This window comes from Bos grunniens, chromosome 3 (assembly GCF_055505025.1).
Source record: "Bos grunniens cultivar Pamir isolate PY7600 chromosome 3, Bosgru_T2T1.0, whole genome shotgun sequence".
Classification (NCBI taxonomy): domain Eukaryota; kingdom Metazoa; phylum Chordata; class Mammalia; order Artiodactyla; family Bovidae; genus Bos; species Bos grunniens.
Genome location: NC_141167.1, coordinates 64563407 through 64590825, shown reverse-complemented (window position 1 = coordinate 64590825; position 27419 = coordinate 64563407). Strand labels below are relative to the sequence as shown.

General features: G+C 46.4%; 1 long non-coding RNA gene across 9 annotated transcripts; it reads right to left on the bottom strand.

The window, feature by feature from the left end:
• Positions 1 to 3097: 3097 nt before the first annotated feature.
• Positions 3098 to 26001, bottom strand: LOC147375729 (uncharacterized). Of its 9 annotated transcripts, XR_015160394.1 has the most exons (7): positions 8053 to 8419; positions 7696 to 7823; positions 6882 to 7127; positions 5147 to 5339; positions 4376 to 4618; positions 4144 to 4257; positions 3098 to 3305 (listed from the first exon to the last, which is right to left on the bottom strand). It is a non-coding gene; the product is annotated as an uncharacterized LOC147375729 (long non-coding RNA). The 9 variants fall into 9 exon arrangements; XR_015160392.1 differs by lacking the exons at positions 6882 to 7127; positions 8053 to 8419 and adding an exon at positions 25569 to 26001; XR_015160393.1 differs by lacking the exons at positions 6882 to 7127; positions 8053 to 8419 and adding an exon at positions 25245 to 25405.
• Between the last annotated feature and the right edge of the window lie 1418 nt (positions 26002 to 27419).

Genomic DNA, 27419 nt, shown 5'->3' with positions numbered 1-27419 from the left:
GGAATGACTACCCACTTCAGTATTCTTGCCTGGAGAATTCCACGGACCACGGAGGCTGGCAGGCTACAGTCCATGGGGTTGCCAAGAGTCGGATATGACTGGGCTACAAACACAATAACGCAGGTAAGCCTTGTGACCACCCCAGGCCCAGAGACCTAGTGAATCCCGACATACACATCACAGTACCGTTGGGGGCACCGGTCCCTGGGAAGGGGAGATGCCAGCTTCACTTTCCCACCCCTAGGTGGCCACAGCACATTGGTCTGGCAGCTCCTCAGGGAGACGCCCAGCCAACAGTGGGCCACCAGTGGGCCACCAGTGTCCCAAGTCTTGGGAGATAGGGCCCCAGGCTCCTGGGAGGGTCTGCACTTTCCACACAAGCATCTCTGGGCCTGCGGAAGGTGACACTAAATGGCAAATTTCTAAAAAACACCATGACAAGTTGAGAGACTACTGAGTATAAAGGGGGAAAGCTCTATACTTTAGTACCTTTGGCAGCACAACTTTTTCTTGGCTTTGAATAGGATGTCTCATTTTTCATTTTGCACTGGACCCCAATGGCTTGTCCTGACTCCCAATGTGAGCCTTCCCAAGCTTGATCATCTCACTCAGCTGTGAGACTCCTTCAATGCTTTCCTATAATGTGCAGCATAAAATGCTGCCTCCTGGCAAGGACTCCATACTCAGCCTTGTCTGGTACATCCTCTACCACTCGCCCACTCTCACCCTCCTTCTTAGTCATCTTGGAATATTAGCAGCTTCCTGAACATGCCTGGCTGCTTTCTGTCATTGGTCCTCACATATCCTTCCCTCCATTACCACTCCCCTTCCCCCCACTTTTTTCTATGTCTACTCAAGCTTCACTTTTTTCCATGGCTTTTGCTGACCACCTCCAGCCCTACCAGGCTGAGTTGGTGCTCCTCTACTGTGCTCACATAGCAAACCAACCCCTGACCAGAACCTTGTCATGTCCCTTATCTTTCTGTCCGATAATCACTGATGTTCCTACCTGACCTCTCCCCATCAGACTTATGCAACCTGGTTCCGAAAACAGGGACTATGTCTTAGGTAACATTCTATTCCAGCACCAGGTACTTTGGCGGGGGGGCAACTGAATTCATTACTAACTCAGACATGCTGCCTCTCTCTGCCCATCCCCTTCACCACCTGCTTGGTGACATGCTCTGAATGACACAAGTCATATGTCAGTCAGTCTTATGTCTTCTCCTGAGAGAGGAGTCTTTTCCATCACAAAGATGTCCAAGGTACCATTTTCAGCCTATTTTATAGACCTACCACTTTCTGACCATGTTACTTTCAGTGATCCCTTGGATTTCAGCTCTCGCCAAACCAAACCTCAGACACAGAAATTGGAGATACAAAACACTTGACTCATTTGTTAAGCAAATAAATCATTTTAACTTTTCAGCATATTCTTAAAGCTTTAGTTACTCAGGCCCAGTACTTGGATCTTCCCTCCACCACTTTCCCGTGGAGATCCATGCCCCATACAATGGGGTTCATAGTCTTGGACCAAGAATTTCAACATAGGTTATTGGATCATCTGGTCCAGACCCCTCCGGTAGTTGCAGGAGGCCGTCAGTCAGTTCAGTCGCTCAGTCGTGTCCAACTCTTTGCGACCCCATGAACTGCAACACGCTAGGCCTCCCTGTCCATCACCAACTCCCAGAGTTTACTCAAACTCATGTCCATCGAGTCGGTGATGCCATCCAGCCATCTCATCCTCTGTCGTCCCCTTCTCTCCTGCCCCCAGTCCCTCCCAGCATCAGGGTCTTTTCCAATGAGTCAACTCTTTGCATGAGGTGGCCAAAGTATTGGAGTTTCAGCTTTAGCATCAGTCCTTCCAATGAACACCTGCTCCTAAATCCAACCAGCAGGCCCATGATCCTTCCACAGCTCCATAATCTCCTGTGAATGAGAAATGTTATTTCCTGGCTTTTAACCTACCCTTTTACCCACCTGTTTTTATTTTGTTTTTTAATTTTTTATTGGAGTATAATTGTTTTCAGTGTTGTATTGGTTTCAGATGTACGGCAAAATGAATCAATTATACATATACATATATGCATTCTTTTTTATATAAATTATTTTCCCATATAGGTCATTACAGTACCCATCCATCTCTCTTTGAAAATATAAGGTCATCTCTGCCTCTGGGTTTCTTTTTTCAGGATCTCTAAAGTGTTATACATTCAGTTGTCTAATAACTTAAAGCCTGCCAGCCCAGTCCTAAGCCAACCCATGGTTCTGGCATGCTCCATCTTCATTTCACACAGGTGTTCCCCCCTAACCCAAATGGCCATCAGGTAGTTTGGTAAAAATTGGGAAGGGGAGAGATGAGCCTGATGGATAGCCATCAATGATGAGACAATACAGTTTACTTCACTAAAGTCTGTGGGAGACAGTGATGAAGAAATGATCCTTGTTGACATGCAGTATTGACACAGCAGCCACACAAACCACATTCAATATCTCTCTAAACCAGCTGCTCACTGGCTTTGGGGGGCAATGTATGTGCTTCTCCCATGATTTCATGAAGAATACCCTTCTTATTTCACCACCATTAATGGGTTAGTTAATAAGTTTCTATGTTTCTGCTCCAGGTTGAGGGAAAACGGCAAATCAGAAGCTTTCCAAACAGACCAGAAATGGGTACTTTCATTGTGTATATCTCCAGTCTGCTTGCTTACAGCCCTCAGTGTTTATAAATGTCATTAAACATTCCTTTCAAGAAACATATGAACCCCTAAATCTGACCTACCTCCCCGACACCCCCTCTCCACACTGTCCCCAGCCTCTGGCCCACTCTAAACTTGGAGAAATGTGGCCAGAAGAGAGTTAGACTATTTCGTGTGATGTAATACAGCCTGCTCAACTTTTGCATAGCAATTCAGCAAACACAGTTTTAAGCATTCAATTCTACTTCTACAGCTTCTTAAAATTCCCTGCAATATAATTATACTGATGGGAATGCAGAAAGATAATTGCTTTTAGAGGAAAGTTTCTCCTTTGTTCCATGTTCATCTGGCTTCCAGAAATGGAACAAGAGCCCTTGAACAGCAGAAATACGCATCCATGTGTCTCTAGTTATCATTTATTTACAAAGATAGACCTTGACAAATGTAATTTGTTCAATAAAATTAAAAGGATGCACGATAATTCACTTAGACAAAGAGACTTGAAAGGGGAACGTCATCGGCAGCCGTGCCGTCCATCATTCCAAATGATCAGCTGACTTTGAAGAAGTGGCAGGTGTTCCCCTTTTGGAATGCGGCATTGAAATACTATTTAGAAAGGGGGAAGAAAGAAAGAGAGCTAGGAATTGGAGCAATTCTTTATTCAGGCAATAATTATACAAATTAGATCTATGAAAGCCAGAGAATGACTGTGCCTTGAACCCTGTCTGTGTGCATAGAACAATGGGGAAATTAATAATTAAATCTATTACATATGCTCATAATTCAATACAAAAGATACCTCAGTAGTTCAAACACTCCTGTATTTTCATTTGAATAAGGCTTTCACACATTCTCCTCATTATATATGTATTATATTTTAAATTTAACAGCTTATTTTGTTGCCTTTATGTTTGAATTAATAAGGGCACACTTTAATGCACTAATGGGGAATTGCATTAGCCGGCTCTGCAGACATAACTTTGAAAAATCTCCAGTTTCCCCAGGGTGAAATCAATTTGCCCCAGAATGTGTTGTCTCACAGACACATCTGGAATCTGGGAAGAACAGCTCCCCTCTATGTGCTTCTGATTTGGGCCTCCATATCTGAAAGAGGATCCCCAGAGCCAAAACCTTTGCTAAACTGAACAGACCCACCAAGATCAAATTCTACATTCAGCAACCTCTTAGCCAGCTAACACGGTTTCCATGCCTGGCCCACGCTATTTTTCCTGAGAGCAAAAATAATTTCCTTATGAAAAAGTAAAGGTTTATTTTGAATCCAATCATTCATTTTCTCTCTTTTTTTTTTTGCTTTCTCACTCCCTCTCTTCTCCTGGCTCCCTTCCTATTGCTACGTTTAACTCTTCCTACTACCTCTGAACCTTAGAAAGCGGCAAAGAAAGGGAAGTTAGAGAAGGAAAGAGAAAGCGAGAGTATATCTTACAGTGGTTATGTGGGGTCAGAGGGTGCCCCAACCGCTAAGATGTGACGTGCCAATGAACAGCTTCAGAATTACTGGGGTTTCCAGGACAGGGGGAACACTGGTTGAACTGGAGCACTGAAATCCAAGGGAGCAAAGTGAATTCATACAGCAGGGACCCCAGTTACCCTGAAAATAGAGTGACTCCACTGGGGGATTGAGGGCTTCCCAGATGCACTAGTGATAAAGAACTTACCTCCAATGCAGGAAACATAAGAGATGTGGCTTTGATCACTGGGTCAGAAAGATCCCCTGGCAAAAGGCATGGCAACCCATTCCAGTATTCTTGCCTGGAGAATCCCATGGACAGAGGAGCCTGGCAGGCTACAGTCCATGGGGTCGCAAAGGGCTGGACATGACTGAAGTGACTTAGCATGAACACACGCACGCACTGGGAGACTGAGTGCTAAGAATATAACAAATGCACATATCCATCCCTCTGCAAGTCAGAAAAGAGACAAAGGAGTCAGTAGCTGAGAGAGAGAGAGAGAGAGAAAGAGAGAGAGAGAGGAAGCCTAACCAAATGCTCCTACTTGGGTGCAAAGCGGCTGCCAGCACCCCCGGCCGCCCAGGCATGCGAGGAGGCACTTGCCGCTGCTGCCACTGCAGGGTGGCAAGGAGTTCTGTGCCTTCGGAGGAGCGCCAAATTCAATGATGCTAATTGCACTGCAGATTCCTAGCATCATTAGCAATTCTTAAAATTACATTTGCCCTGCTTAAGCTCTCTATTTCCAGCTTGGTATACGGAGGGAGCCGGTCTCTGAAGGGGATATGGGTTACCAAGAAATTCAATTGGACCCATTGACTTCAGGTGTGCAGGTGGAGGCTGGCCGGTGGGGATTCACAGACCAGGAAAAATGCTTGTTTATCTTATTTTAAATGCTGATTGCTGGGAGAATAAACAAAACCCGCAGCTAAATGGGCCTTAAAGGAACGCAGGGAATTTTGGAAAGAAAGAAAGCCTTACCGTATAATGGTCGGAACTAGCCCCGTGGGTCTTACGGTGACAAACACCATTGGAACACCTGGAGCGATGGAATAAGTTGCATTTGAAATAGCTGCTGCAGAAATAACCATGTCTCCTCTCTCCGTTTGTTTGTATTTAAAACAAATGAATAAAATCCAGATGAATAGATGTTTTTGCTTTGTTTGTTTGTTTCCTTAAAGAGAACATATTTGCTCATTAGGAAAGCTAGACAGCCAGCCCCAGAAACGAAAGCCCGGAGGCCATGTCTCTTTTTGCAAGGACACTTCCCCCCACCCCGCCGCAACACACACACACACACTTCCCAGCCCAAGCACCTCTATACTGCTGAGAAGAAAAGGGACGTCCTGAGAGCAGAGCAAGTTAAAATTTGCCTGTCCCAAGACTGTGACTCTCAACACTGGGACAGGGCTCTGTGGAGTCTACTGTGGAGTGAGTGAGAAGCCACCGACGTCACGCCCTCAGGAAGTGCCCTCTACTCTGATCTAGCAACATAAAGGGAGCCAGTTCCTGGGTATTTTCCCCGAGAATTTATGCCATTTAATTAAATTACTAAGCATATACCCACACAAATACATACATACACATACACACATGCATGTGCATACACACACTTAGAAATGTGTGTCATATATATGGCTCCGTGTATACAGACATACAGGAGGAATGTATAGCTTTTGATTGGGCTGTCTTTTAATAATCGTGAAGCCAGTTTTAATGAAACACTGTTTAAGGCTGCTGGTGAGCAAAGGAGCCATCTGTTGCAGAGCATGAATAAACTGAGTCACAAGCACTAGAGGACAGCTAGCTGCATCAATCATGTTTGTATTATTTATTCATAAATGAGCTCAGTTTACAAACCCCAACTTTCACCAGAAGCCAAGACATGGACTTGGAGAAGGCAATGGCACCCCACTCCAGTACTCTTGTCTGGAAAATCCCGTGGATGGAGGAGCCTGGTGGGCTGCAGTCCATGGGGTCTCTAGGAGTCAGACACGACTCAGCGACTTCACTTTCACTTTTCACTTGCATGCTTTGGAGAAGGAAATGGCAACCCACTCCAGTGTTCTTGCCTGGAGAATCCCAGGGACGGGGGAGCCTGGTGGGCTGCCGTCTATGGGGTTGCACAGAGTCGGACACGACTGAAGCGACTTAGCAGCAGCAGCATCGAGACATGGACTTGCTGCCACACGCAGGAACACTCCCATTAAATGGTACACCAATATTTGGTGTCCCAAAATATTTTCTGGAAGGGAGAGGCCTATGTGAAATCCCCATGGTACACCTGAGTAAACTGACATGCCCCCGAGTTACATCATTTACTCCCAGTGGCATGGCTACATCAGGAATTCCTTTTCAAGAGTCTTGGAGGGTGGGGAGCCAGTTACCCTCCCTTCCTTTCTAGCAAGGAGAGGACATCATAGCCCATAAAACAAAGGAATACACTCAAAATTCAGGGAAAGTTATTCCTTATGCCAAACAAGAGGAGAAAAGCAGATACTTCTGGACGTCTGTAAAGTCAGTTTGGTTAGAAATTAAAGCAATGGCTTCAATTTGATCATGCTAACAGCTATCATATTTCAGCCATCTTTATCTGCCCAGAGGGCACTTTGCCTACATATTAGTTTATAATCTTCACCACTACTCTATGAGGTAGGCAGTAGTATTCCCATTTTACAGGCCAGGAAACCAAGGATCAAGAAATCAAGCAATTTACCCACGACGCCAAGGCTTTTAGAGCCAGCGGCAGGATTTCGACATCCTAAGACCTGCAAACACGGGGCCTTTGCTCCTGTAACCCTTCCTGGTTCTCTCTTTCCCTTTTTCTTCTGCCAACTCTTCACGCTCTGTCTAGCGTCCACTTGGCCTCACAGCTGAAGCTTAATGTAGTTGAAATTGCCATCAGCTTTCCAGGCCTGCACTCCTCCTAGGGCACTGTATTTATTAGTTAAAGAGGCAACTTCTGGGGCAGAAAAAAAGAAAGAAAAAAGAAATGAAACTACCCTTATTCTCAAATCACTACCAGACCTAATGGCCCTAGTACACAAGAAAGAGATACCTGAAGTGTGCTTTCTGCCTTGAGTAGAAAGGAAAGGGACCAAATGTGGCTTAATTCCTGATTGGAATGGAGGGACGCCATGGTGTGGGGAAGGGCCCCGGATCCCCCCTGGCTCAGTGCACAAGGCGTCAAGACCCGCGAGGGGGTCTTTGGAGGAGGAGCCGAGACCTGGAGGCGCGAGGGGGAGCTGGGACCAGCAGGGAACCCGGTGGGGCCGGGAAGCCATTTGTCTGGATGGGGCAAAAGAAACGGGAGAGGTGGAAAGGACGATGCAGACCGGGACGTGAAAGGACTGCAGTTGCCTTTGAAGTGGGGAAACTTTATCGCGATTTGAGAGGCCACTGGGAATCTCTGCAGCATCCCCAGAAAGGGAACAGAAAAGTGGAGGCCGCGCCCGTGCCCGACTCCCCCGCCAGCCTCCAGGGGGCGCTCGCGACGGCAGGGCCGGAGGAGACTGGGGTACAGGACGCACCTGGCTGAAGAGCAACGTGACATCCTCACCAGGCAGACTCCCTCCTGCTGCACAGTCCCCACGGCAACCTCTCTAGGCCAACTCGGAGGCGCCCGTCATGCGAGCATAATTTGTGTCACGTCTGCAGCCTTTTAAAAATAGAAAGATGGGGAGGTATATTTAGCACCCCCAAACCTTCGTAACGATGCCACTCAAAGCAAATGAACCGTTAATAACACAGGAGGGGCGGGGGTGGGGGAGGTGGGGTTGGGACGACGGATGAGGAGCAAACAAGCTTAGCCCTTTGGTGTTTATAATGTTGAACTGGAGGATCCTAACACCAAATGGGGCATGACTCCCATCGCCCGGCAGCACAACCTAGGCCTTTCCCCAGAAAGTAGCCGTCCTTTTGATGGGAGGACACTGTGGCGAGAGGTGGCCAGCCGGAAGGAACCCTGACCCTGCGTGGAAACCCGGAGAATTCCGCGGCGCCAAGGCGAGTCCTCCCAGGCTGCGACCGCGCCTCGCGCGGCGAGGATGTGTCTTTGGCGCCACCTAGTGTCTGAGGCGGAGACAACGCCTGGCGAGGGCTGCAGAACAGGCTGACTCCAGTCCTGGGATTTCATCCTTAGGCCCCGACTTTGAACTAGACCGGTCATCCTGTGGACCAGTAATATCCTCTGGCTGAGCAGAAAGTTTCCCAAGATCCCTGTTCCTGCTGCCTCCAAAACTAAGTAGAAAATTTTTCAGAATAAGTGGAATAAACGATGCTCCCTCTCCATGAGACATCCATGAGGTGATATCTGGTTTTCTCTAAATACAATGGCAAGTCAATTATTAATTCATTGTGAAAAAAATATAGATGCTGTCATTATATAGAGTCCAGGGAAGAACTGAGCTTAAGACCATCTGGAGGGGCTACCTCTGAGAAACACTGAATTGGGTGGGACAAAGATGAACTATTACTTTTGATTTTATGGCCAAAGACCTCCAGAAAGAATCCTGCTGCTAAGTCACTACAGTCGTGTCCGACTCTGTGCGACCCCATAGACGGAAGCCCACTAGGCTCCCCCATCCCTGGGATTCTCCAGGCAAGAACACTGGAGTGGGTTGCCATTTCCTTCTCCAATGCGTAAAAGTGAAAAGTGAAAGTGAAGTCGCTCAGTCGTGTCTGACTCTTAGCGACCCCATGGACTGCAGTCTACCAGGCTCCTCTGTCCATGGGATTTTCCAGGCAAGAGTACTGGAGTGGGGTGCCATTGCCTTCTCCATAGAATCCTGCAGTGTAATGGAAAGAAGACAGGTCTGGGAGCCAGGATACTGGGGTCCTCATATTGGCTCTGCCTGCAATTATCTGTGTGACCTTGACTAGGGAGCAACCAATTTTACTTCTCACAACAATGCTATGAGGTCTGAATTGTTACCTCCACATGATAGATGAGGCAGTTAGGGGCTCCAGGTTACCCAAGGTGAAAGAGCAGGTCAGTGTCAAACCCAAGCTTCAAGCTCAGGTCTACCCAACTGTAAAGAGCACATTCCTTTTACTTAAAGCATTGAATCCCTCTGTGCTTTGGCTTCCCATCTACAGAATGAAGGGGCTGTGCCTAGTGTCAGTTGGTCCCTTCCACAATCAGCAAATTCTGATCTAAGGTCTCTCTAGTCCCTAAAAACCCACTTTTAGTGCTCACAAACCCCATGGTGGTAACAAAAGGGGCTTTAAAAAGGATTCATCCACCTATAAAAACCATGGGATTTTATTTTCAGTTATGGGCAAGAGAACACCAAAACAGATCCATTAGAACATCAAACCTCCTTTGAAATTTAGGATTGTGGGGAAAGCAGAGAAAATCTGCAGGGGCTGGAGTGACAGCTTATGGGTCTGTAGCAGAAACCAGGTCTGCAGGGCGCTGCTTAGCTCTTGAGCCCCTGGCCTCTGGGAGAGGATAATTGCCTCTGATCACTGTTTAGACTTGATAAATACATGAAATCAGACAGCAAACAGTTTATCTGGCTACCAGTTTAGATCTGGACAGAACTAGATTAAGGAGTCAGGCATATTTGCAATAACCTCACAGATAAACCCTTCCTATCTGAGATAGTTTATCTCATCCTCAAGAGTTATGTTGCCCAGTAACTGCCACCTTGAAAAGACACGCCAAAGGGTCCAAATCAGCTTTGAACCCCCTCTTCCCACTGACCTTTGGCTGGTCACCAGCCTGAAAGCCAGGGGTTGGAGCTCTGTCCTTGTCTGAAAAGGCTAGGGAAACATGTTGGTGAAGTAGGAACCCCAACCCAAGATCATCTGACTCTGAGGTCAAAGTTTTCTTCATGGGCTTTTCCCCTACCTCAGAGGGGCAAGCTAAAGGAACTTCAAATGTCCCCAGCAAAGATAAGACCAGGAACTGCAGCTTAGATCTTGGGCCCTACGGGGCCACAGACTTACCATGTGACCAACGGCAAGTTCAGACTACTCTGGATCTGTTTCCTCAACTATAAACTGAGGGCTTAAAGCTAAATAATTTCTAAGACCCTACTGAGCCACTTCATGGGCCAGAATCAAACCAGCCGGTACCCTTTAGGGTTTCAGAGGTCACAGTCTTCACTGAAGTACCATGTCCCTCACTTAGAGTCTTCCTCAGTTCCCTTCCCAGCCTCGACTCATTTCCTGACATTCCTCTCTCATTCCGTGGTCACATCCCTCCATCCTCAGACTCTTTCCGACTGGCTCTGGGAGAGCATCACCTCACAAAGAAGCCCTGCAGAGAGGACCATCAAGCACTTTCCATAGGCTGCAGACAGGCCTTTTATTTTCCATCTGTCTTTAAGAAGTGAGACATCCACTGCCCATTCCCCCCTTCCACTCTTCTACCTTCCCGCCAGCAGACTCCTCAGCTTCTGCAATGTTCTGCTGGGGCTTGGCTGGAGTCTTCCTCCAAAAAGATCACTGGGGGTCAGGTGCTGAGACAGCCCCACCCTTAAAACCAACTCCCTCACACCCAGCCCTGAAGAAGAGGCTCCCATTAGGGAAGCAATGGGCTCAGCAGGGCGGCCACCAAAAGTCTTTATCACCTGCCCTAAAGCCCCAACCTGACACCATCTCTTACCAAAAAAAAATCCTACAGGGACCTTTTGGGGACCCATCTGCATGTGCATTGCATGCTCACCGCTCAGTTGCTCAGTCATGTTTGACTCTATGCAACCCCATGGACTGTAGCCCACCAGGCTCCTCTGTCCATGGAATTTTCCAGGCAAGAATACTGGAGTGGGTTGCCCTTTCCTTCTCCAGGGGATCTTCTTCCCCCAGGAATCGAACCTGCATCTCCTGCATTGGCAGGCAGATTCTTTACCACGGAGCCACCTGAGGAACCCTTGTTGCTAAGTCACTTCAGTCGTGTCCAACTCTGTGCAAACCCATAGACGGCAGCCCACCAGGCTCCCCCGTCCCTTTGATTCTCCAGGCAAGAACACTAGAGTGGGTTGCCATTTCCTTCTCCAATGCATGAACGTGAAAAGTGAAAGGGAAGTCGCTCAGTCGCATCTGACCCTCAGCAACCCCATGGAGGCCTTCCAGCCTCCTCCGTCCATGGGATTTTCCAGGCAAGAGTACTGGAGTGGGGTGCCATTGCCTTCTTGGGGACCTGTAATTGAGCTACATTCCAGGAAAGAACTTTCATAAGAAAAGAAAAAAGCACTGTTTTCTCGAGAGTCTTTTCTCCCTAATCGTGCGCCTTATTTTCCCTGTGTTGAAGAATTGATGCTTTTGAACTGTGGTGTTGGATAAGGCTCTTGAGAGACCCTTGGACTGTAAGGAGATCAAAGCAGTCAATTCTAAAGGAAACCAGTCCTGAATATTCATTGGAAGGACTGATGCTGAAGCTGTAACTCCAATACTTTGGCCACCTGATGAGAAGAACTGACTCATTGGAAAAGACCCTGATGCTGGGAAAGATTGACAGCAGGAGGAGAAGCGGATGACAGAGGATGAGATGGCTGGATGGCATCACAGACTTGATGGATGTGAGTTTGAGCAAGCTCCGGGAGTTGATGATTTACAGGGAAGCCTGGCGTGCTGCAGTCCATGGGGTCGCCAAGAGTCGGACACGACTGAGTGATTGAACTGAACTGATTTTCCCTTTCCTCTAGGAGGGGACAGGGGGAAAGTGCTGTCAGTCTTCTGCATCCATGAATTCAACCAACTGTGGATCAAAAGCATTTGGGAAAAAAATTTCAAAAAGTTTGGAGAAACAAAACCTGAATTTGTCGCAAGTATTTACATAGCATTCATGTTGTACCAGGTACCATAAGTAATCTAGAGATGATTTAAATTATACAGGAAGATGTGTATAGGTTATTTGCAAATACCACTCCATTTTATATGAAAGACTTGAGCATCCCAGGATTTGGATAGTCACATATTTGGTATCTTGGATACTGGTCTTGGAACCAGTGCCCCAGGATACTAAGGGAGGAGTGAACTGCCTTTTTCTGGAAAGAGGAATCCCAGAGGGTTGAGGTCATTCCTTTGTAGTGACAGAAGGGTCTTCTCTCAGAGCTCCCCCACTGTGCTGCCCTCACTGTAAGCGTTTATTAGGTGCTAGCTAATGAGTGGATGCAACACTCTGATGGATTTACTCAGTACAGAGGATTACAAAACTAGACGCCAGGAAAGGCTAACCGTGCCACCCCACTCTTCAGGCCACCTCACAGCCCTCCACCTCCTTCTCAGCCCAGCCTCACACTAAAGCGATGCCCTCCTTCCCTCTGGGGCCTGGTGCCCCAGTGCCTCTATTCTCTGTCTTCCCTGTGAGCAGTGATTCATGGCAGATATTAGGGAAGAAACAACATCCTTCAATTCTTTCTACCATTTCTCTTATCTTTACAGAGTTCTTATTAAGCAGTATCTTCAAACTTATTTATGTGATGTCATGCTGGGAAGCAGTGCTGTCAACAGGCCATGTTCCATGAGTGCTGAATTCAGGATAAACAAGAGACAAATTCATGCCACATAGGCTCCATGCAGACTCTTCTCTATGCATGACTGGAAGCCTAGAAATCCACACAGAGAGATGGTGAACCCCTAAAGATAGGCAGATAACACTTTTCTTCCTGGGCTACTGAAGAGCTGTCCTTTCCTCTCTTCCTCCCGAGTGGTTAATCCAAGGAGGCCAGCTGCTTGCTGCAACCTCAACATGCTCTCAGAAACCAGCTCAGAGATGGGGACACAGGATCCCCGGGGGCTGCCCATCGCCAAAAAGCCAAGTCATTACCCTCTGTTTCACATTTTTATTAGTTCCTCGTTGAGTAAAAACACCTGTGTGCATGTACCAGGTATCATAACATGCGTGCTTAGTCGTGTCTGACCTTTGTGCTGCCCCATGGACTGTAGCCCACCAGGCTTCTCTGTCCATGGAATTCTCCAGGCAAGAATGCTGGAGTGGGTTGCCATTTCCTACTCCAGGGGATCTTCCCAACCCAGGGATCGAACCTACCTCTCTTGTATCTGCTTCATTGGCAGGCGGATTCTTTACCACTGGCAACACCTTTATGTCTTTTACCCCTGTTTTCGTATTGGAAATGAATGCGCAGGAGGAAATGGCGAAGGGGAAGAAACTAGCCTTGGGGCACATCTAGTGCCAAGCACGCAGGGACTTGGCAGTTTGCCTAAGCCTTCCAACCTTGGCCAGTGGGGAAAGGGAATGGGTCTCACCTCTTCTTTGAGAAAATTCTATTTGACAATGGCTTGAAGCACAACTACACATGGTGGGGAGCCTCCCAGCATCGCCATGTCTTCTCTGAGAGCATCCCTTCCTTTTGGTCAGGAAGACCTCTCTCCACCCTCCATTGCTTCCATGATGCATTGTCTTTATCTGCAATACCTTTCCACTCTTCACGGCCTCATTCTCAACCCTCTTCCACTTTTCAAGACTCGTTGAAACATCGTCCTCAAGAGAGCTTCCCTGATCCTCTCCTGTCCAGTTCCGTCTGGTTGGGTAGTCATGTGCATAGACCTCTAGGACCTCATTTGTCACCACTGTGTTGTAATACTTTGCTTGTTTTTCTCTTCCCTGAGTTACTGTGAGCTCCTTGAAGACAGACACTGGTTCATGTTTGCATCCCTAGCATCTATTGGTTAAATCTGAGGTCACCTTATGCCCAACCACCCCTCTGTATTCTAAGAAAAAGATGCCTCTTCTGGAAGAAGGCAGGCCCACCCCTCCTATCCACCCCATAGTATACTATCTGCCTCCAAGCAAGGCTTGACCAGCATATGACTCCCTTGTTCAAATCAGAAAAAGATGCCTCTTCCTCTGAGTGGACACAGCCCTACAGCAAGGGGCAAAGCTTGGCAAGGAGAACATGAGCTGAATTGCTGTTTCCCTGGCCCCTGTCATTAGAAAAGACTCTGATGCTGGGAGGGATTGGGGGCAGGAGGAAAAGGTGATGACAGAGGATGAGATGGCTGGATGGCATCACTGACTCGATGGACATGAGTCTGAGTGAACTCCGGGAGTTGGTGATGGACAGGGAGGCCTGGCGTGCTGCAATTCATGGGGTCGCAAAGAGTCGGACACGACTGAGCAACTGAACTGAACTGACTGGCCCCTGTCTCCAGGCCACAGCTGTATTGGATGGCCCTCTTGAGTCCATCACTCAACCGTGAGCATGATGACCGCTTCCCCTGACCTCGGACTCAAACTCTGAGACACCAGGCTGCCTTTCTACTCCGCTTCCTACCACCCCCACCACTCTAATCACAGCATTCATGGAGTGAATAGCGTATGTGTCCAAAGTCCAAACACCCCCATGAAACCCAACACAGAACCCAGGAGGACAGCTGAAGATTCTGGGTCCATTACTGGCCTCTGTTTGGGCCTGGCCACGTGGGCTGGTTTACTGACTGGTTCGCAGCCTTTGGCAGATGAAAGTGCTCGGATAGTTTATGTGAGTCGCTCATCATTAAACCTCCCCTTCAGGGTTTCTTGCCACCTTCGGTTTGTATCTCAATCTGGAGCAAATTTAAGCAAAAGTTTAGGACTATGTGTTTCCTTGTTCTAATTAGTAATTCATAATAAAAATTTAATCAAGGCATAAGCTTTTGTGGAAGGTTATAAAACACTTTTATTTGCTCTGGAGATCAGAATGACCACTTTTTAAATCTGTGAAATGATTTTTCCCCCCTAAATGAGGAAATTTTACCCTCAACTGTAAATTTCAGCTGTTTGCCATATGTAACCACAGAGAATCTGTTTATTGACTTAGTATATTAGAAGTAGTTAGGCAGGAAGAAAAATAAACCCAAACTCCAGATGCGAGAAAGTGTGGCGAAGGAAGGAAGGGCCGGAGTTAAGAGTGGAGCCCCAGAGAATCACAAGAGAGACAAAGGGCTAAACTAACCTCCCGAAGGAGGGTAGAGCTACAGGCTGGGAGACGGAGGAATGGGTGCCTGGTCATTGCAAGCTCTTACAGAGAATAGGATGGGAAAGTGGGGCAGTGAAAGGCCCCCAGGCTTCCACCCATCTGGAAACAAAGAACAAGATCCTTGCCTGGTATCAGAGGGAGGATCAGGGCAAGAGCAACTCAAACTCCATCTGTGGACAAAACCAAACCACTAGGAAAGCAACTTAAAAACACTGGTTCCTTAGTGTCCACATTATATACCTTTCAAAGCTCTGCATGTGCAGCCAGGTTTGGAAACCAGTGGTCCAGAAAACCTTTCAAGGATCAGCACTGAGACTTTAAAAAATTAGGTCACGAGACAAAGATAAAATTGGTGCAGAAGAGCTGGGTGCCAGCTAAAAATTCAGGTGATCATGTATAATAAACAGTTGTTCTCCAGAAGAATTATTACAATAATAACATGTTATTAAGGATGTTTTTAATCTGACGATAGTTCGGAGAAAAAGGGATTACCGTCCGCAGTTAACAGAGGAACAGATGGAGTTTCAGAGAGGTGAAGTGGCTTGCTACATTGCTGGCGAGTGGCGGAGAGGGGTTTGGGAGTCTTCTGACCACAGACTCCCCACTTCAACCCTTACAGCGTTTGGAGACCTGTCCTGCTTATGGCCTGCATGGATAACCTTCTTGAAGTTAGACAATGTGTATCAAGGAGGTTTGAAGGTGGTGAAGGTTATGAGGAGAAGCCCTGTGGACCCTATCCACACTGGATCAGACTTATGAGGAGGGCCCAGGATGAGCCAAAAGAAATGGACTTCTCAGAGCCTAAGGGTTACCAACAAATCTCTCATGTGGAAATATAACTCCAATAAAAATAACTCAGGTCCTAACTTGGTGGCATTAGCTTTAAATAGCCTTGACATTCCTTCCTTCAAGCCGTACCCCTCATCTCCAACCCCAGGCTCAGCCCTAAGCCTACCCCCTAACTTCCTCTGCACCCCGGTCCAAGTGGCTAGCCCACACCAGCATGCAAAGCTTTCACTTTGGAGAGAAAGTGCTAAGTGGAGTCCCTGAGGGAGGTAGGTGGTGCTTGTACATCTGTTTTTTAAAAAAAAGTTCTTGGGCTTTGAAGCCATGGCCTGAATGCACTGACTTCAGAGAAGAGGGAGTTGGTGAAGAGACCAGCAGTGGCCTGCCAAGCTCCCGGAGGCTATAGCACCATGCACATCTCTGCAGGATGGCCCCAACCACAGGGACCAGCATCCTGCTGGCCTGGAGACCAGACTTCACTGAGGGGTTTGGCCCGATCCCCTAAATTTTTCCATTACCTACTTGTGGGTATTTTAAATGTATGCCCTTCCTTGTTTCAAAGTGGACTGGAGACACTTTCAGCAGAATGCATGTATGATAAACTACAAGTAGGTTAGAAATAAAAAGAAAATGGAATAAAAGATGAAACTCTAACAAAAATCCCAATCAGGCATAGATTTGACCTTGCTTTCTAGTTGCTATGATCAAACAAAAAGTTGAGGGTGGGCGTAGGGAGGATCCAATTTTTTAGAGAATTCAGTGACCATAATAAGAGAAAAAAAAAACCAGGCCTGTGAAATAAGCGAGTCACAAGAGGATAAATACTGTATGATTCCACTGATGAGTTACATGAAGTAGTCAGATTCATTGAGACAGAAAGTAGAATGGTGGTTTCCAGTGGCTGAGGGACAAGGAAACAGGAAGTTAATGTTTAATGGGTACAGGGCTGCAATCTGGGAAGAAGGAAATAGTTACAAGATGGACAGTGGTCATGGTTGCATGACATGATGAATGTACTTAATGCCACTGAATTGTAAACCTAAAAATGGTTAAGATGGTAAATTCTATGTTAAGTGTACTTTGCCACATTTTTTAAATTTTAAAGGGCTTTCCCAGTGGCTCAGTGGTAGGAATCATCCTGCAATTCAGGAGCTGCAGGAGATACGGGTTCAATCCCTGGGTTAGGAAGATCCTCTGGAGAAGGGAATGGAGACCCACTCCAGTATTCTTGCCTGGAGAATCCCATGGACAGATGACCCTGGCAGGCTACAGTCCATAGAGTCACAATGAGTTGGACACAACTGAAGTCAGTCATGTAAAATTTTATAACTTAAAAATGAAAAAAAAGAAAAAGCAAATAAACAAATAAAATGCAACCAGGCCATAAGGAGAAGTTAAACTACTTCTAATCTAAGATCAGGAAGAAGTTTCTCCTTAGAGAGCCACCAAAGGAGCCTGTAAGGTTGTAAGGGACTACCTCCCAGCATGTTAACCGTAGACGGATTTCTCAGGCTGTAATGTGGTTGATGGCTCGACACTAAAATGCAGCTCAGTGAAACTGTACAGTGGGGCCTGAGGGGTCACACCCAGTCCAGACAAGCACATCGTTGGCTCCAAGAGAAGCTGCAGCCCACGTGGCTGATGTCCCTGGCTTCTCCGGCCTTTAAGACTTCTCTGCTCTTAATTCAGCATTCGTGCCCAGAGTTTGCAAAGCCAGTCTCAGAGAGTTCTTCCTATCTCAGGTATTTCTGAGAATCTCCCAGGAATACGTCCATGTTTTCGAGTTCAGGCCTGTTTGTCACTTGTCATACTGCTCTTGACTGTGTCCCGTTCCCTCTGGATCCCCTGCAGCATAAACACAGGCCCTCTGCTAAACCAGAACATAATCAAGACCAACCTACAACAGTGATCAAGATTTTCTGAAAGCATCAAGACAATGCAATCCCACTACAGTATTCTTGCCTGGGAAATCCCATAGACAGAAGAGCCTGGGGGGCTACAGTTCATGGGGTTGCAAGAGTCAGACACGACTTAACGAGTAAACAACAACAAAAGACAGCACAAAATAAAATACTCAAACCCTGGAGGTAGGGTGTCTGAGCTGTCTTTGTCCTTAGCCTCTAACTTGCTCCCACATTTCAGGGTCAGCCTACTGTCCCCCAGTTAATTGCTATACCTGTATCCTCTTTACCTAGAACCTAGGACTCTTTCAGAGTCCGACAAGAAATAGGAGCATCTCAGGCTGACCTCCAAGTCAATGCCATAGTAATCTCAGAGATGCAACTCTGCACTGAGGGGAGACAACCCACCACGGTATTTTATGGAGCCACCCAAAACCTCTTTATCTAATAAATTCATTCCAAATACACTTCACTTGAACATGACCGAAATGCACATTAAACCTCTTCCTCCAAAATAAAGTGCTATGTCCCTCAGCCATGAATCATACATAGAATTGCACTATGTCCCCAATTCTAGTTATCGTGTTACCAAAAGTGTGGGTGCCATCTAAGTTTCAGCAACACCTCACCCTACTTCCACCACAGTGGAGCAGAAGGAGGCTGGCCTGATTTCTTCTGCCCAGGGTATTTCTTCTGGCAGTGGGTAGGATTCCTTCCAGTGTTTGTGGCTTGGTAATTTTTGGACTCATTTGCGAAGCAAATGCAGACTATTAAAATTAAGTTTCAGTCATGTGGGACGCTCGTTGAGGATTTCTTTTGTTTGTTTTGTTTGAAAACCACAGCCTTGCTCTACAATATTATCTCAGATCTAGCAAGAGAGTAGATAGCTTTTATTCACTGTTCCCTGCTCCTCTCAGTGAAGCTTCCATGAACATGTCCTAATAGAAGAGACCATTGAGATAGGGTGTTTGGCTAGTGGCAGCTGAGCGCCAGTGCCGTTAGGGACAGGCCAGGCTGGAAAGTCGGCCTGGCCTAGCTCTGGTCTCGGTGCTAGTGTTATTGGTCGTGGTGCCCAGTGGGGAGACTCTGGGCTCTGATTCCTCTTGGTGCAGTGTTGAGTGTCTGGTCAACTTCAAAGCCCCATGCAGCTTCCTCAGATCTGTATTTTAGACACAACCCTAGTCTGATCCAAATGTGGAGGATCAGGGTAGGGGGGTTGGAGGGGCACTGCCCTGTTCAACTTAGTTTACTCTTGGCAAAACAGATTCTTCCCAAGTCTCATGGGGGAAAAAGCAGCTTAGACAGACATAAACAGGCTCTGAGGCCCTCTGGACATTAAATAACACTAGCAAAACAACGCTTAGATGAGTTAAGTGTAAATCAATCAGAAACATATGGACTACATTTCCCTGAAAATACACAGGGGTTTACAAATTACAGGCACAGGGTTTTGGCAAAATGCAATTCAGGTTTTGCCAAACCTAAAATGTTTGGAGAAGATTTAAAGAAAGTAGACTGACCCCAAATGCCTTCAACTCTGCTCATCCCTGACACTGATAATATCCCACACAACCACAAGCATTTAAGGGCATGGGTTTTAAGAGATTTATATGTTGAATAAACTTAGCTATTCACAACAAGCTGAGATTCTTTTCCAAATGAATGTTCACAGAAAGCTGAAACTGCCCAGTGACCGACTCAAAAGGGAAAAAACATCTACATTTTGAGTTGGGCCAAGGAGGTGTAACTACAGGTTTAAATTACCAACAAAATGGAATACTCTAGGCTTTACAGCCTGTAATTGCATATTCGTGAAGCACAGGCTCTGCTTTTCCACAGCACAGGTCTGTATATGCGTGGCCCATGGTATGTGTCCGTCTATTGTATAGGTGGATGCTGTGTTGATAAAAACACTAGTTACTACTTCCGTTTCATGGTGACTCTCCCACATTTGGCAGTGGGCCAGGAGTCATTCCTATCTTGAAGGAAGGTTGTCCCAGTGGAACTAGGGCAACCAAGATCCAAATGTTTAGGTTTTAAGACTCAAATGTGAAAATATAAAAGATTCAGTGAACCCTACAATGAGATGATCAAGTCCCCGGAGTGGATGGGGGACAAGGAGAGCAGAGGGAAAATAAGAAGACCCTGACTAGGGTCCTGCCTCTGAGATGCAGGACGAGAATGAAGGAAACCAGAGTGGTTCAGGAACAGAACAGAGGGCACCTCTGCCCTTCCCCTGATGCCCCAGAATAGCAACATCGCAGGGGAACTGTCCCTCCCTCAGCCCTGCATGCGCAGCAGCAACTGAGTGATTCCTGGAGCCCACACATGGAGAGGACTGTGACTGCTCCCTGGAGCCCCCACAGCTCAGGAGCTCTATGGGAAGGAGGCAGAATCCCTCCAGTTCCTCAAAAGAGGTGGGAAGTAGCAGAAATGAGTCAGTTCTGTACAGGTCTTGCTACAGGGAGTAACTTAGTGCAGCTGCAAACCTACTGGGTTGGTGACCGGGAACAGAGTGGGAACTTGGGAGGATGGTGTGGACAGATGACCTGGGACAGAGGCCCCTTCTTTCCACTTCCTGTCACCACCACCACCACCCTCTGTGCTACTGTGGCAATAACGAACCATCCAGAATAGGGACACAATCCCCAAGGATAGAAAACAATCTAGAAGTAACCAGAAGTGTCTGCCACCAAGCAGAATGGGAACTGAAATGGAACTGACATTGCACACTTGAGCTGTGGTTCTAGATTGGGGCTCTCTTCTCAGGTGGGTGAGGTCACAAAGTTGGGCAGAGGCAGCATGCCCTTTAGACTGTGCAGGACACACTGTGACCTCTAGGAGGCAGTCAAAGCCTTCCCTACCTCCCTCCATACCAAGGAAGAGAAGAACCTGACTCATCTGGGTTCTGAGTGGAAGAGGGTGTAGGTGTCAGCTGAAGGAGTGGTTAGCAGAACTGGAGCATGTGGGAAACCCCCTTTCATCATTTCTCTTCTCAGTTCAGTTCAGTTGCTCAGTCGTGTCCGACTCTTTGTGACCCCATGAATCGCAGCAGCCAGGCCTCCCTGTCCATCACCAACTCCCAGAGTTCACTCAGACTCATGTCCATCGAGTCAGTGATGTCATCCAGCCATCTCATCCTCTGTCGTCCCCTTCTCCTCCTGCCCCCAATCCCTCCCAGCATCAGAGTCTTTTCCAATGAGTCAACTCTTTGCATGAGGTGGCCAAAGTATTGGAGTTTCAGCTTCAGCATCATTCCCTCCAAAGAAATCCCAGGGCTGATCTCCTTCAGAATGGACTGGTTGGATCTCCTTGCAGTCCAAGGGACTCTCAAGAGTCTTCTCCAACACCACAGTTCAAAAGCATCAATTCTTCAGTGCTCAGCTTTCTTCACAGTCCAACTCGCACATCCATACATGACCACAGGAAAAACCATAGCCTTGACTAGACGGACCTTTGTTGACAAAGTAATGTCTCTGCTTTTCAATATGCTATCTAGGTTGGTCATAACTTTTCTTCCAAGGAGTAAGCGTCTTTTAATTTCATGGCTGCAATCACCATCTGCAGTGATTTGAAGCCCCCAAAAATAAAGTCAGCCACTGTTTCCATTGTTTCCCCATCTATTTCCCATGAAGTGATGGGACCAGATATCCCAAACCTCTGAGCAACGGATAGAGGGAGGCGGGGTCCAGAGACAGGAGAAAGTCTCTTCCCACCTCCACCAACAAAGTCTGGAAGCAACCCCTCCCCCACCCCCACCTCCTGCAACACTCAGAGAGGCTGAAAAGCTGGGCGTCCGGTGTTTCGTCATTTCTTTGGGGCTGGAATCCTCCTTCTGCCTCAGAGGCCTTCAAGGCTAAGGCTGGGCAGAGACTGGGAAGCCAGGAAGGGGCCTCCAGCAGGGAAGACCAGCACCTGGTATTTCACTGAACAGGGAGGAAGTTTGGTTTCCAGGCAGAGAAGATGCAAATAACAGACATTAAAAAATAATAATAATAATACAGGGGATATACATTTTGTGTGTGTGTCACTTAAAATCTCATAGTGGGGATCCCTGAGACTGGGTCCTGGGATTCCCCATAGTGACCCTCTGGGTCATGCAGGTGTCAATCAAGTGTCTCCTTTGGTTCTGATCTCAAAGAAGCTCTCCATATGCAAAGAATGTACTTCAGACTGGGGTTTTAGGAGCAGAAGTTCTTCATTACTGTATAATTCTGGTACAACCTCTTAATAGGAAACTACTTAAGACAGAACATTTACAACAAACAGAAGGTGGGAGAAAGGGTTGTTTGGGGCTTGAACTTGAGAAATAAAACTGAAAATTATGAAATTAAGCTTTTAAAGTCTTATACTAAATGCAATTTCAGTTATAATTACAAATACACAATCTTAGACTGAAAAAGACGAGCCATTCATTTTGGGGAAAAAAATTTCAAAATATTTGTACAACAGCACTGCCTTTTTTGCTTTGTATTTTACTTTCATGGCCAATCTTACTTGAAAGGACATTTATCCAAAAGTATGCAAGTGCTTCATGAGTTTTCCCAAAGGCTTCTTATAGTGGTTGATAGGTGTATGTTTCCCTTTGAAGTGTCTCTGGGGTCACTATCTCTGCTGATTCTTAATTTTTCCTGTTGTTAACTGGTGCACCTCCGTCATGCCCCTATTTTTCATTGCTATGATTTGAGCGATTTTCCAACTTCATTCTTCTTGATCTTTTGCAAGATTTGAAATTTGACTTTGAAACAGATTTGCATAGCTTGCATTGTCCTGTCAGATGTTTATAATATCCCAGTCATCAGAAGACTGAGCCAAAAAGGGCTTCGTGGGATTTATGGTGGGTGTTCATGAACAAATATTTTTGTGTTATCATGGCTTTCATGTCCCTCCACAATCTTCTAACTACAAGGACTCCAATAATGAATATTTGGATAACCTTGATAATTATATTATTAAAATAAGGGGGAAAGCACTACATTTCCACAGGAAGAGCTGCTATTTTGTGGTTTGGTTTGGTTTTGAACTCTTCCCTTTCCTTGCTCCTTCCTCTCTTGGCCTTTTGGAGGAGGACCTCCAGCAACTTCAGCCTCTAGTTGAGGCCTTCAATTGGCAGTTTGGAATAATTCCTAAGCGTTTTCATGAGATCCAAGGAAGTTCACCAAGTAGGAGCTTCGGGGCTTCGCTGGTGGTCCAGTGATTAGGAGTCCACCTGGTGCAGGAGATGCAGATTCGACCCCTGATCCGGGAGGATCCCACATGCCTCCAGTCAGCTAAGCTGATGCACCACAACCTCCGAGCCCATAGGCTGCAACTCCTGAAGCCCACAAGCCTAGAGCCTGTGCTCCACAGCAAGAGAAGCCACCGTAACTAGAGAGCGGCTCCTGCTCACGGCAACTAGAGAAAGCGCTCCCACAGCAACAAAAATCCAGTGCAGCCAAAAATAAATAAATATGTATTTTTTTTTAAAGGTAGGAGCTTGAACAATGATAGGAGGTGGAAGCTCTCATTGAAAAGAGCTTGTCTGGGTGTCCATGGAGCTAGAAATAAAAAACAGTGAAGAGGACAGTATAAATAACATAATCAGTATCTTTAACAAGTAAGAAATAAGGAGTGTCATTAGAAAATACTTGTATTTGTTCCTGCCTTGCTGCCCATTTAGACCAACACTGTGGGCTATTGTCCCCTGCATCCCTGTGAAATCTCAGGTGCCCTAGAGCTTATCCTTTTGGCTGAAATAAGTCTCTGTTCATTTCTAATCACAGGAAGAGACACAGTCTAGGAACCAACATGTCCGGTTCCACCTAACAATTGAAAACACCAACGCACTTCTCCCCTCCTGCTCCCAGTGTTGGGAGATGGGGTGGAGGTGGGGCTAAGGGGTTAAGGGCTCTTTGAGAGTGAAAGATGGGCAGGGAGGAAGGGGTTAGGGAGGGAACTGCCCCTGGGTTGGGCGTGGTCATCTGTGACCGAGGGTGAGGGTGGTTCTGTAATTTCTTTACCAAGCTGGACATTACTTCAAGATCAGAAGTAGAGAGAGGGGTTCTGGCTTTGGCAGACTTCATAGCTTGGTCCTCTCCTGAAGTTCTGCTAACCCAGACCCTGAGTCCTCCTCTGCACAGATGCTTATGGCCACCTCCAGCCTCTGATGCTCTGCAGACCCTTTCCCACTCATTCTCTTATGGGGTCCCACTGATTCTCCAGAAGTTCCTCTTAGTCCTGGAAGACAACTCTAAGCCACCCTTCCATGCAACTCCTCAGGTCTTTGGGAAACTCCTCAGACCTGCTGGTGAGGGAGAGGGTGCCAGCGAACACACACACAAAATTCTTCTGAAAGAATTTTTCTCTCTAATCTCTGCTACTTTTTTTGGCCTCTTAATCTTCTGATGATCAGTCAACGAATGGTTGGAACACCAGTTCTGGGTCATCTTTGCATGTTCTGCTTTGGTGGCCAGCATCTCACTACGAAAAACTGAAGAAATTGGCACTTGTCTTAAGTTGAAACTATCACAGAAAGGGTCTGTTTCACCATCCTTTTATAACCACAAAAATAATGCTAACAGTAATAGTTGCTTTCTCCTACCATTCCTATAAACTAGTGTCTATTACAGGATCATCTCATTTAATCCTTACAATTCCATGAGCTAGGCTCTATTATTAACTATATTTTAGAGATGAAGAAAATGAAAGAGAAGTTAATTTGCTGCACATCACACACTTGGTAATGAGCAGAGATTCACACTCATATTTCTCTCCCCATGAGGCGATGTTGGAATTCAGAACTCTGAGTCTCTCAAAGAGACTCTGCTCATGAGTAACTGTTGGGGTCAATTAGTTGTACCCTTTTGCGTGGTAAGTTTAGAACCAGTTGAGGGATCAAAACATCAGCTCTATTGCTGGAAAAGCTGGCTGGGGGGATGCAGCTGAGTTTATAACCAAAGGAGGCTTCCTACTCCTTTTCCTCTGAGTTGATTTTACTCCCCTTCCCCACCCAACCACCAGTCAGATGCTCAGTAATGGAGCCATAGGGGTTGTGGGGGAGGCACGTACAGAGTGAAGTGCAGTCTCCTTGTGGTTCAGCAGATCTCAAAGGCAGACTGGTGTTTGCTGCCCCTCCAAGAGGAATCAGCTTCCTAGGCTGTTAGGCCAGCCAGCCACACCTGCCTGCTCTGGGAGGACAAAAGATGGGGTTGAAAGACAAGAGGAGTTCTGAGAGGCTTAGTGTACTAGAACCGGGGCTCTGTTTGGAGAGGAAGAGTCTGAGGTCAAGAGGGGCCTAGAAACAAAGGAAGAACTTGGAATTGTTCATGTATGTGCCCTTGGCTTTAAAGGGCGGGCCTGCAAATGGGAGGTTAACTGAAGAGTCAGCAGCAGCAGAAGAAAGTCTAGGTCTTTTCCCTGCTTCTGTGGAGCACAGGATGATTCAAGGGCCAGCCCAGAGTGTTCCCATTTCCCCCCGCCTCTTACCTCTCGGGTAGAATGTGGTACTAGGCACAGGGACTTGTAGCCACTGAATGTTTTGTCTATGTTCACAAAATCACTCAGAGGTTTTATACGTCTCCTACCTTCTCAGCAGGAGGGGCCCAGTGAGCTAGAGAACCACCCTATCCCAATCCTTTCCCACCCCCATATTAGTTCTCTATGGCTGCTGAATCTAATTACCACGAACACAGTGACAAAACAGAGATTTATAATTTTACAGTTCTTGAAGTCAGATGGCTGAAATAGGTCTCACTGGGCTAAAATCAAGGTGTCATCAAAGCTGTTTCTCTCTGGAATCCATTTTCTTACCTTTTTAGCCTCTAGAGGCTGCTCATATTCTTTGGCCCGCTTCTGACAAATCCAGAAACAGTAAGTTGAGGTTTTTTTCACTTTGCATCCCCTGACACTGATTTTTCTTCCTCTTCCATCTTTTAAGAAGTCTTGTGATTACACTGGGCCCACCTGAATAATTCAGGCTAATCTCCTGATTTTAAGGTCAAGTGATAAGCAAACTTAATTCCATCTGCAACCTTAATTCTCCCTTGCTAGGTAGCATCACACATTCACAGGCACTGGGGGTTAGGGCATGGACATCTTTGGGAGGTCATTATTTACACACACACACACACACACACACACACACGCTTACTCTCTCTCTCGTTTGCTCTCTCTCTCTCTCCAAAAGAAGACATTTGAACAATGAGCTCACTCATATCTACTGGCTTCTGCATCTGCTATATATGATCCCTCCTCTACATAAGGCTGATTTTTACTTTTTCAGACATTAAAGATTCATTGTTTGGTGATTTTTCTAATCTTCTATTAAGTTGGGAAGCCTTTAACCCAATTAGGAACAGTATGTCACATTCAGATGTGATTTCAAGCCAGTTCTTACTCTATTTCCATTGCCATCAGATGAGCCCATCCCCACCTGCTCTCCCCGGGAAGCATGCTCCAAAGAGTCTGTCCCAGCCTCCACAGCCACATCTGCAGTTTTCAGAGCAGCTTCCTAGCCATGTAAGTGTTAACTGCATGATTAAAGATCATGAGAAGAAAGAAATATTTTATATTTTTAAAGCCCCACAGTTATCAATCTTTATTACAAAAAACATATGTGCCTCCCCTTCTGCAGTAGACGCGTTCCTCACTGGGTATATGTAAATCAAATTCTTTACAAATTGAGTCATATTTTAAATACACTAGGGGAGCTGGCTATTTAAAGGGATCCTGCTGTGAGTCTTTTAAGCCAAGAGGCTGTTTGTGATGCTAATTTTCACCCCTTAATTTGTCTGTTTTGTAGGTGCAGATCTTCATAAAATCCCCCCAATTCACAAACCAAAGCCAGACACACCTGTATCCTATATTTCAAGGGTATCTTTTTCATAAGAGCTCACAAAGCTGTCAGGTGGATTATCTCATTTATCTTCCAATATTCTTCCAAAGGAGTTTGGGGCAGTCATTATTATCCTCAAAGGAGGTGTAACTCTCTCCCCAACAGCCACTGCCTTGCAGGGGGCCCCATGAAAGGAGAAGGCTGCTCAGCTGAGAGCCATTTATTTTCCAATTAACAACGGGCTCCATCCTGGGAGGAGCGCTTCCGGAGGTTTTCTTCAGAGTCTAGAATGTTCTTTTTGGTTACTCATTGTCACTATTGTTTAGAGAGGGAAACTGAGGAACAAAGAAATCAAGTGCTTTCTCAATGTCTGAAATGTCTACTGAATGCCCACTATGCACGAGACACAATGTTGGAGTTGCGTGGCCTAAGTGTCAAGATGGCCAGCAAGGCCTGACTGAGAGCTGACCACTCAGTGGGCAACACAGGCAGGTGGACAGCATCTGGAACGTAACATTAGGAAACATCAAGGCCTTCAGTTTATCCGTGATTTTCTTCTTTTATAGACATGACTCCATTCTGTCCTCACAGCACTAGAAGGTAAGTTTGCTGTTCTTGTTCAGTTGCTCACTTGTGTCCACCTCTTTGCGATCCCATGGACTGCAGCACACCAGGTAAGGTAGGCTTGGGTTTTATTTTTTGAAGCACAAGGAAACTTAATGATTTATGATTTTCCAAAAGTCACACGGTTGTAGCCACGTGTTCTGGGAAACAAACTCACTCAGAATGACTAGGCAAATAGTGGTTTGAAGTTTACTACAAGGCAG